This window comes from Limulus polyphemus, unplaced genomic scaffold, assembly GCF_000517525.1.
Source record: "Limulus polyphemus unplaced genomic scaffold, Limulus_polyphemus-2.1.2 Scaffold393, whole genome shotgun sequence".
NCBI lineage: Eukaryota > Metazoa > Arthropoda > Merostomata > Xiphosura > Limulidae > Limulus > Limulus polyphemus.
This window is the reverse complement of record NW_013666003.1, coordinates 261,634-271,683: the sequence shown is the minus strand read 5'-3', so window position 1 is coordinate 271,683 and position 10,050 is coordinate 261,634. Positions and strand designations below refer to the sequence as shown.

Here is a 10,050-nt window from a genome sequence, read left to right as displayed (position 1 = left end):
GATTGAAATATTTAATTAAATTATCTCAAACAAACCTTCATTTCGGTGCAATATTGAAATTAGCTTGAATTCTTCATAATCTCTGTCAAATATTCCAAATCATTTTTTAAAGCAGCATTCTCCTCCCAGCTAGCAACACCCAAAACCTTAATAAATAATTTATTGACTATTATTTCATCTATGTCATTGATGCAATTTAAAAAGAGCAAAGGTTCTAGCATTGAGCCCTGATGTACCTCACTTGTGACATTAGTCCAATTTGACCGAACTCCATTTATAATAACACCCCCGCTTTCTTCCATCCATTCAGTTTTATATTCAATGAACCAACATATAATTAAAATTTACAGAGATAACATTTTTACAAATCTTTTATGTGGCACCTTATCAAGTACTTTCTGAAAATCCAGATACACTAACTTCACACCCGTATCCTAATCTACATAAAAAGTAACCTTTTGAAATGTCATACGTGTAATAAAATTATGGTAATCAATGGTCTTCGTAATATATTAAGATAAAGTTTGAATTAAAAAATACGCGAAAAATATTATAATGCAAAATATATACAAACTGTTCGTTCTTCAAAATAATCAAATATATAAATAGTAGCTTACGGTAAGTCATTCTCAAGTCCACGTTTTCAAAATATCACACACATTACTTAAAACATATATGTATTTTAAAATCAATTTAATTATCCCGTTTTAATTGTAATGTCTATTGCTGGGTACGTGAGCTTGTATAAATATAACAGATATTATATGTATTGTATTTGTATTTATGGCAAAGCTAGAAAGGCCGCAATCTATAATTTTGATATATAGACCAGATGGAAGGCAATCAGTCAGCCACCCACCATTTACTTTGGGGATTGACTGTCACTCTTATAACGCACACACAACTTAAAGTTCGGGGGAATATTTTGTGTTATCTCTCTACCAGAGGATAACCTGCACCCAAACAATTTATGCAAGATGACAGTTTCTTTTTTTAAACAAGTTATTAAACATCATTTTTATTTTTCATGACGCTTTCTTTGTACAAAGCCGAATAATAAGTCATTAAATCAAGAATTATCAAAGCCAAGCTGCTTTACACGAAGACCTATAACGACGTCAAACTGCTCATATGTAGGCCAAAGATACGTTTAAGTACCTCTGATTACTCATAAAGTATGTATCTTGTCGTCTTGCTATATTCAGTATGGCAGCTATGGCAGAAAGAAAAACCAAAACATGGCAATAGCTTCAGAATGGTCAGGAATATGCTTCGCTCTCATGTGTTTTCATATTTGCAATGTAAATTTGATATAAATAATATTAGCCCTCTTATTGCATTAGTCATTATTTTGTAAGGTTAAAGCCCTCTGTGGATCGCGGGAAACAATGTCACCAAACATACTCGCCTTTTAAGCCGTGGGGACGTTATAATATGACGATCAAACCCACTATTCTTGGTAAAGAGTAACTCAAGAGTGGGTTGTTGGTGATGTTGATTACTTGCCTCCTCTCTAATGTAGCCTTCAAAATTAGGGACGGCTAGTGCAAATAACCCCCGAGTGGCTTTGCGTGAAATTTAACAGAACAAACAGATCATTTTGTAAAATACAATTGGATACTTCTGTTACAAATATACTGTATAGTTTAAGTTATACCTTTGCATGAATAAGGGAAACGTCTTTGTTCATGTAGTAAATTAAGTGTGTTCATAATTTTCGATCGTCTTTTGAAAAATTAATCTCATAAAAATGTAAACAAGTCAAGAAATATTCTATCATTAAATATCTCTATATCAAAGGTAAAAAAAAATATTATAATGTTTAAAAGATTAATTAAGTGGAAGATCCCAACGGACTTCCTCTACTTATTTCAAATATTTTTTTTTGAAGACGAATGTTTTGCAGATCTGATGAGGACCTACGTCAGGAGTCGGATAAAGTCCTTTTAAGCCTTTCAGATGAAATAATCGATTTTAAAGCATATTTGATGTTGATCATATTCTGATATTTTTGTATATGATAATGTTCAACTTATTTGATACATTTTTGCGCATTTAATAAAACAAGTAAGAAACAAGATAATATCTAAGGTAATAAAAATTACTTCTACGCTTTCAAACATCATTTTAAGTGACTTTGCAAAGTTAAAATTTTTAAGAGATGGCCTTGTACTGTTCAACAGTATTTATCATAATCTTATACTCCTGAGGATGACGTGATACATGTAAAGTGTCTGTTTTGAGACCGATGACGGTCTCAGTATAAATTGTTTTGCTAGCTGTGTACTTATAAGACAACGATTTATATGAGGACTGATCATTGTATTTAAATTTTGTTCATATGTTACATACAAAGGAACTTCAGTCCTTGTATGTAACATATGGACAAAGTTTAAATACGAACTTCAGTAGTCCTTGTATGTAACATGTGGACAAAGTTTAAATACAAAGTTCGTATTTAAAGTCTATCCATGTGTTACATACAAGGACTGAAGTTCGTATTTAAACTTTGTCCACATGTTACACACAAAGACTGAAGTTCGTGTTTAAACTTTGTCCATATGTTACATACAAGGACTGAAGTTCGTGTTTAAACTTTGTCCATATGTTACATGCAAGGACTGAAGCTCGTATTTAAAGTTCGTCCACATGTTACATTCAAGGACTGAAGTTCGTGTTTAAACTTTGTCCATATGTTACACGCTAAAAGTTTAAGTGCGAAGAGGTATTTAATGAAGGAGATGACATTTTACAAATACTGTGTTCCAGTATTGTGATTAAATATCTTGTATGCCCTTTTATTACAACATACAACTAACTGAAGTAAAAATAATATATATAATTATTTTTACTGTAGAACTTCTTCAAAATGAAGACGACTTTACTAGCGAGAAGATAAAGATCATTGGAAGTGAAAGGCAGTTGTCACAGTACAGGCTCGTACTGATAGGAGAAACCGCCTAGCTAGACTGGTGGTAGTTTCTGCGTAAGAGTCAATCATTGGTTGTTAATAAGTTTGCCGTATGACTGTTTCCCCACAGCTATCACAGCCTGTGCGAGCAAGACATATATACACACACACATATGCCAAGGCAGAGCTTCTTGATTTAGGATAACGATCGTTACACTAACAGTACGAGCGCCACTCTCTCTGTTCACTTACATCGCAGAACCTGTTTCATCAACAAGTAAGCGAGCTGACGTCTTCTCACCTGAAGATATCAAGGAGGTGAGTTCACTAAGGTATGAAACATTCCAAGCTTACTAGAAATTCAGCTACATATAACATTTATCATAACTAGTGTCTCATTACTTTGAAAATCAAACAGTTCGTACAATGAAAGTACATTATGTACAAGTTCTTGCTAAACGTCAAAAACACAGTTAGAAAGTACGCTCAACAGTTGCTTTGAATTTGACTACCGGCGCTCCATTATTGATAGTGTTTAAGTAAAACTATTTCATTTTAGTCCTAAATGAGCGAAGATTAAGAATTATGCTTAAAAATGAAGTAAAATTCCAGATTTTCGGTCTTAAAAGAACGATATCGTAAATTAAATACCGAACTGTGATATAACCCGTAATTAAATAGAAAAGTTGTCCAGATCATTTTAATACGGAGATACATATATCTAATAATAGAATAATACACCACTATTGCTTTTGTGAGGTTCAACCCTGGATCACATAAATATATTCACCATCCTTAATCTGCAGTTACGTGGTCCGTAATAACATATAAGACACACAATTAAAATGTAACCAAACATATCGTTGATATTGCATTTAGTCCAACCAATTAATTCTGGATTTTCCTATGTATCTTACATAGAAAATTAGTGATTTAATTCAGGTTTTTGGTAAATTCCTTACCCCGAACGACTTAGCAGAAAAAAGTATAAACTTACTTAATATGCTGCAGTATGAGGACCCCGCCGGTAGTGAGTGATATGCAAATAAGAATTGGTAACTTGAGGGATAAATAAGACCAGTAAACAGAGATAAACACCTTGGGTCTAAGAGGTCACGTAACTACAAGCAGTGGTTGTTTTTTTCACTTCTGGTATGAATTATTTTTTTATATTTCTTTGCTAATCCTCTGAACAGATGTTGTTTAGTTTTGTAATAAGTAATTCTAGCTTGTTCAAAATGATGAATAGAATCGTTAGAACCAGAATTGAAAAAACATCTGTTTTAAATTTTGGTTTGATACAGTTTATAGTGAAGCTTCGTTTCCGATAACTTAAGCAGAAAAACTATTGTTTATTTTCAATAATTGACGCACTTCACAATTGTTCTTTAACGCAATAGTAATTAATGGAATACTCTCTGCCTTAAACTGTAGTAACTATTTATCTGTTTGTTTGTTTTTAATTATGCACAAAGCTACACAAGGGCTATCTGTGCTCTGCCCCCCACGGGTATCGAAACCCGGTTTCTAGCGTTATATGTCCGCTGACACTATTTATCTGAGATTTATAAAAATCGTCATGCCAGTCGATTCTTTAAAAATTCTTGCTGCATATTCTGAAACTCATAAGCGAAATTCATTGAAGCGAAATGGTTTGTCGATATTATTTGCATGATTTGTCCTTTTAATATATCTACAATAATCTTGGAAAACAAAACAAATAAGGTTAGAAATACCTCATTAGATAAAAAATATGGAAAATAATAACGTATTTTAATCTTACGCGAAGAACACTATTTTCAAAATGTATTTTTTTTTCTTAAGAAACACTTGTGTAAAGCGTAACTTAGTCTTAAATAGAGTTCAGAAATTAAACGGGTTTCTTTGGCGGTGGCCCGGCATGGCCAGGTGGTTAGTGCGCTCGACTCGCGATCTAAGGGTCTCGGGTTCGAATCCCCGTCACACCAAAAATGCTCGCCCTTTCAGCCGTGGGGGCGTTATAATGTGACGGTGAATCCCACTATTCATTGGTAAAAGAGTAGCCCAAGAGCTGACGGTGGGTGGTGATGACTAGCTGCCTTCCCTCTAGTTTTACACTGCTAAATTAGGAACGGCTAGCGCAGATAGCCCTCGTGTAGCTTTGCGCGAAATTAAAAACAAACAAACAATTCTTTGTCTGTATTTATATTATGTTCCCCGGTGGCTCAGCGGAAAGTTTCTTGAGTTTGATGTAAAGTGAATCATATTGAATTATGCCTCGAATATGTTTACTGTATCTCCTAATACAGAATTTTTTGAGAATTTATTTCATTAAAATTTTTTTAAAGGTTCACATGACGACACAAAATATTTAGATTTGATTAGCGTTCTTCTATACACAATTAAAAAGATTCCGTTAAGTGTTTTTGTAGGTGAAATGCTATAAAATACCTTAATTCTATTTAACAAATATTGTATGACGAAGATGAGAAAAGCTTTCTATTAATTATGTAGTTGATATATGTCCTTCTATATTGAAGATATAGAATTTTTTTTTATTATCTTGCATAAATAATTTTAGAAGTTAAAGAAGAAATTTTAGTTACACTTGATAAACGTTAAGACATGTTAGAAACGTAAAACCAAACCGTTCTTGATTATATCTGATCACCATTCTTGTACGTCAGAGATGAAAAGTCTCTATGATCAAAATATTCTTAGATAACATCTTAGATCATTTTGGTTTAAGTTTCTTGATAGCTAAAGTTTCTTTTATCCTTACCTTATTGGAACTACGTATTATATCAAATCTCTTTTTCATGAATAATCAATATAGAAAATCGAAAGAGTATAGCTTAAGATAAAAGAACAAATCTAGCAAAAAATCAAAATAGTATTTTAGAAATAAGAGAATAAACATACAACATAAAGTAATGAGAGCAATTAGAGTGATAGTTTTTATGAAATTAAATAAAGTATAATGTATAATACTTTAAGCAACGCCCCCCAGTGGCACAGCGGTATGTCTGCGGACTTACAACGTTAGAATCCGGGTTTCGATACCCGTAGTGGGCAGAGCACAGCTAGCCCATTGTGTAGCTTTGTGCTTAACTTCAAACAAATAAACTAACAGATATGAAAAACGTTCTTCTTACTTGTATTACATAAGACATCTTGCAGGTTAAAGGTAAAAGGTTTTATTTTCTAAATATATTCAATAAATGATGATGTACGTTATAACGAAAGCTTCGTATGTAATGCATTTGACGAATGTTTCATACCATTATAAGCTGTATATATTGGTATATTTCAAGCACAGTTTCTTAGGATAGAAAAACTCGTTCCTTTGTCATTGAAGATATATCTTAAACTAAGAAAAATATAAAATTTGCCTTTCTCAACAAGCAGGGAAATACTCTTATCTACGTGAAAAGCAATATTTTAAAATTTTGCATATAGACAGTCTTCCATTCGGGAAGATAAAGTGGTTATTAACACATCTATTGAGGTCGTATAATAACCGGTTTTATGACTGTCTTTTTTTCTACTATCAACCTAAAATGAAAAATGAGAGTTACTAGTTCTGGTTCAGCTGATAAGTTGAGAACCTTTTTACTGAAATTGACAAATTGTTTCAAAGTCTATGTAAGGCTCCATCGAGCCATAGCATTGTATGTGCAGAACGTCAGCTTAGTAAATGACTGATAAAAGAAATAACTTACTCAGTCCATTTTTTATAACATTTTGGAACTATTGGTTATACTTTGATTAACAGCGAAAAGTAATGTTACGTTTTTTAAGCAGTACATTATATCGGATCAATTCCGGATCAGCGAATACGCCCTTATTAAAACTTGACACTCTATAACACCGTATTTTTTAAAATCAATAGTGTCAATCATTAAGAATAGATTTCACTCTTGTTACATTAATTAATTGTTTGCAATTTTTACTCCAATTTGTTCGAGGTCATACGATCTAAGGGGGACATAGACATTTGTTGCACTACAAACCTCGTATACTTGCCTGTTATCTTTTGTTTTTTTAGCGCAAAGCTACATAATGGATTATCAGCGCTTTGTCCACTACGGGGAATAGAATCCTGGATTTTAGCGTTGTAAACTTTCCGTCTTTTGAGCTTTCCGCACGATATGTTCTTGCCATTTATCATAGAAAACCAGATTTTTCAGAATATTTTCTTTTTACTTATTTAACTATAAAAATTATTTACGTTTAGCCTGCAAAACGGCTAAGATGTGAGTTGCACACATAACTACGACAGAGGTGCAAATAAAATTAAATCTTAACAGAAATGACATATTTTAATTGTTTATTAAAGCTGAAATTTCACCTCAGTGACATATTTAATACGACTCACTTATATACAATGTTCAAAAGGGACACAATGTAAAGAATTGTGGAATCATAACTACTTATCACTTGATGTGTTCAAAATTTGAATAAGTTATCTTTATTAATAGCCCCTACATAATGACATGTCAGAAGTAATGTTGACGAAAGTACCAGAGTGGCATTACATACCAAAAAGCAAGCTCCTACTATCTATTATTATTCTATTAATCTAGATAATAGGTTGTTATCAGTGGTGCTCCCAGTGGTACAGCGGTAAGTCTCCAGTCTTATACCGCTAACAATCGGGTTTCGATACTTGTGATGGGCACAGCAAATATAACCCATTGCTTTTCGATACTTATGATGGGCACAGAAAATATAACCCATTGCTCTTCGATAGTTGTGATGGGCACAGCAAATATAACCCATTGCTTTTCGATAGTTGTGATGGGCACAGCAAATATAACCCATTGCTTTTCGATACTTGTGATGGGCACAGCAAATATAATCCATTGCTTCGGTTTCGGTTGTTGTTTCCCCAGCACTGACAGTTTCCATGCTAGTGGCAAAAGAAAAGTTATGACGAAACCTTAGACTAACATCTTTATTGCAATGTTAGGAACCGAACAAACAAAGAGTCAAGTTTTAGTGTAGTGGAAAGTTCGTGAACACATTCACAGATAAATGGTTTGTATGCCAAACACCCACAACATGGATGGTGGGAATTACTAGAGTCTACTGCATATTGACTCAGTTAAAGCTTCAGATGGGTAACTGGAATGGTTATGAGTGGCTACAAGAACATTTTCGTTTGTCTTTCTTAACCTGTTCAGACCTGCAGGTAATTCCATTATTTTTCAATATTTCCAAAATTGTTAACACTAATTTCTGGCACCTATGCTTTTTACAGGTAGATCAAGGTTTCATGTCTGTACTATTGTTTTATATTCCAAATTATTGTGATAGACTACCTTGAACAAGATGTAATAAAGGGTTATGGGTTGACCAGCCTTAATGTAAATCTCATAGTACATCTCTAGAACCTTACCGAAAGTCGTTTACGATAAGATGGATTTACCATACATTATCGGCTAATTTATTAGAAGTATCCATTGCATATACAGTGACTTTATCAGTTCCACGAGAGAGAGAATGTTCTCATTCCTGACTAGCTCTTTTTTTGTATCATGATTCACCCAAACTGTAGTTCTATCCACTTTCATTTTCTGCGGGTTCTAAATAAAGATAAATTTCTCACAAAACTGACTCATTAATCGCTTTTATTCAATAAATGGCACTCCTAAAATCTGGTGTTGGGAAATAATTCAAATATTAAGATTTTTTTCAAAATATAAGATGAAGTCACCATCAAGAGCCACGATTTTTAAACTTTATTTTGTGCACAAATGTTGCCTATAGATAAATTATATGTAATTAATCTTGAGTTTCCGAAAAGTTCATAAATTGTATGATTCATTAGTGAATATATGTATGTTTGATAAATATTCTGACAGTGGATGCCGATAATAAGCTGTGCATAAGTTAGTACTCCTCTTCATCACCTAAAAATTATATTACATAGCTAAAGTCTATGTTATCAATATCTTTAATTTTGGAAATAACAGTGATGTTTACGACGTCATTATCTGCCAACCTCACACGATGGAATGCTATATACTTAATATACAAAAAGCAGTTACTGAAAAATTAACTTTCGCCTATTAGCGCACGCAATTTCAGATCATTTATAGCTACGTTATGGACTAATATTAACTAAACTATGACAGAGAAAGTAAATTTATAGATTAATAAAAGTAAAGAGTCTTTCTATGTATTAAGTAACACCTTTTAAAGTTTCAAGTGAAAATGACAAGAGTAAATATTGTAGGTCATAAATAACTAAGTAAGTCCAATACAGTTCAGAGTAAATGTAAACAATATCCTAATTCATTTAATAAAAAAGCGTTCCCTAGTTGGACAGTTGTAAGTCTACAGACTTATAACGCTTAAATTCGAGGTTCGATTCCTCGCAATGGACACAGTAGATAGTCCATTGTGGCTTAATTCTAAAACAAACAAACAATCATAGAAAAGTGTTATGTATTTTATAATTCAGAAAAAAAATTAGCAAGAGTTTTATTATAATATGTATTCTAATACATATATTGTTGTGTATAGTTACATTCTCTCATTCATATGTGTTGTAATAAGCTTTTTATATACTTTTACTAAGTGTGTATACGTAAATTTATCTGTGTTTATTTATTTAAGCAGACTTAAGTCTTTAGAATAGATATTACGTTCACTATGTGTTGTGTTTGTGTATTTTTGGTTTATGGAAATATTGTAATTAGTACTTTTTAGGGTGCGTGGGTGAGGGAATCCCAAAATATTCCTGTTTAGTAATTCCAATGGGCTACAATGACCCCTGTATAACACGAAGAAAAATAGTTTTATATTTGAAAAATTTTACCTCACTTATTTTGTTTAAACCAGTTGATCAACTGACTACAAACAATCCTTGGTATTTAAGATACTGTTATCTTTATTTTGTTTATCTCGATTGATCACTTGGCTACAAACAATCCTTGGTATTTAAGATACTGTTATCTTTATTTTGTTTATCTCGATTGATCACTTGGCTACAAACAATCTTTGGTATTTAAGATACTGTTATCTTTATGTCGATTGATCACTTGGCTACAAACAATCCTTGGTATTTAAGATATTGTAATCTTTATTTTGTTTAAATCAATTAATCAATTGCCTACAAACAATCCTTAGTATTTGAAATATTGTAATCTTTA

General features: G+C 32.5%; 1 protein-coding gene across 2 annotated transcripts in view; it reads left to right on the top strand.

Annotated features, from left to right (window-relative positions):
• Positions 1 to 3,122: 3,122 nt before the first annotated feature.
• The window catches only part of LOC106457926 (allatostatin-A receptor-like), a 32,950-nt gene continuing 26,022 nt past the window's right edge, over positions 3,123 to 10,050 (top strand). Inside the window, exon 1 of one of the 2 annotated variants that reach the window (XM_022384011.1) lies at positions 3,123 to 3,229. The gene's annotated coding sequence lies outside the window, so the exon portion shown is untranslated. Of the gene's footprint in view, positions 3,244 to 10,050 lie in introns of both variants that reach the window. The other variant, XM_022384010.1, reaches the window with a different exon arrangement.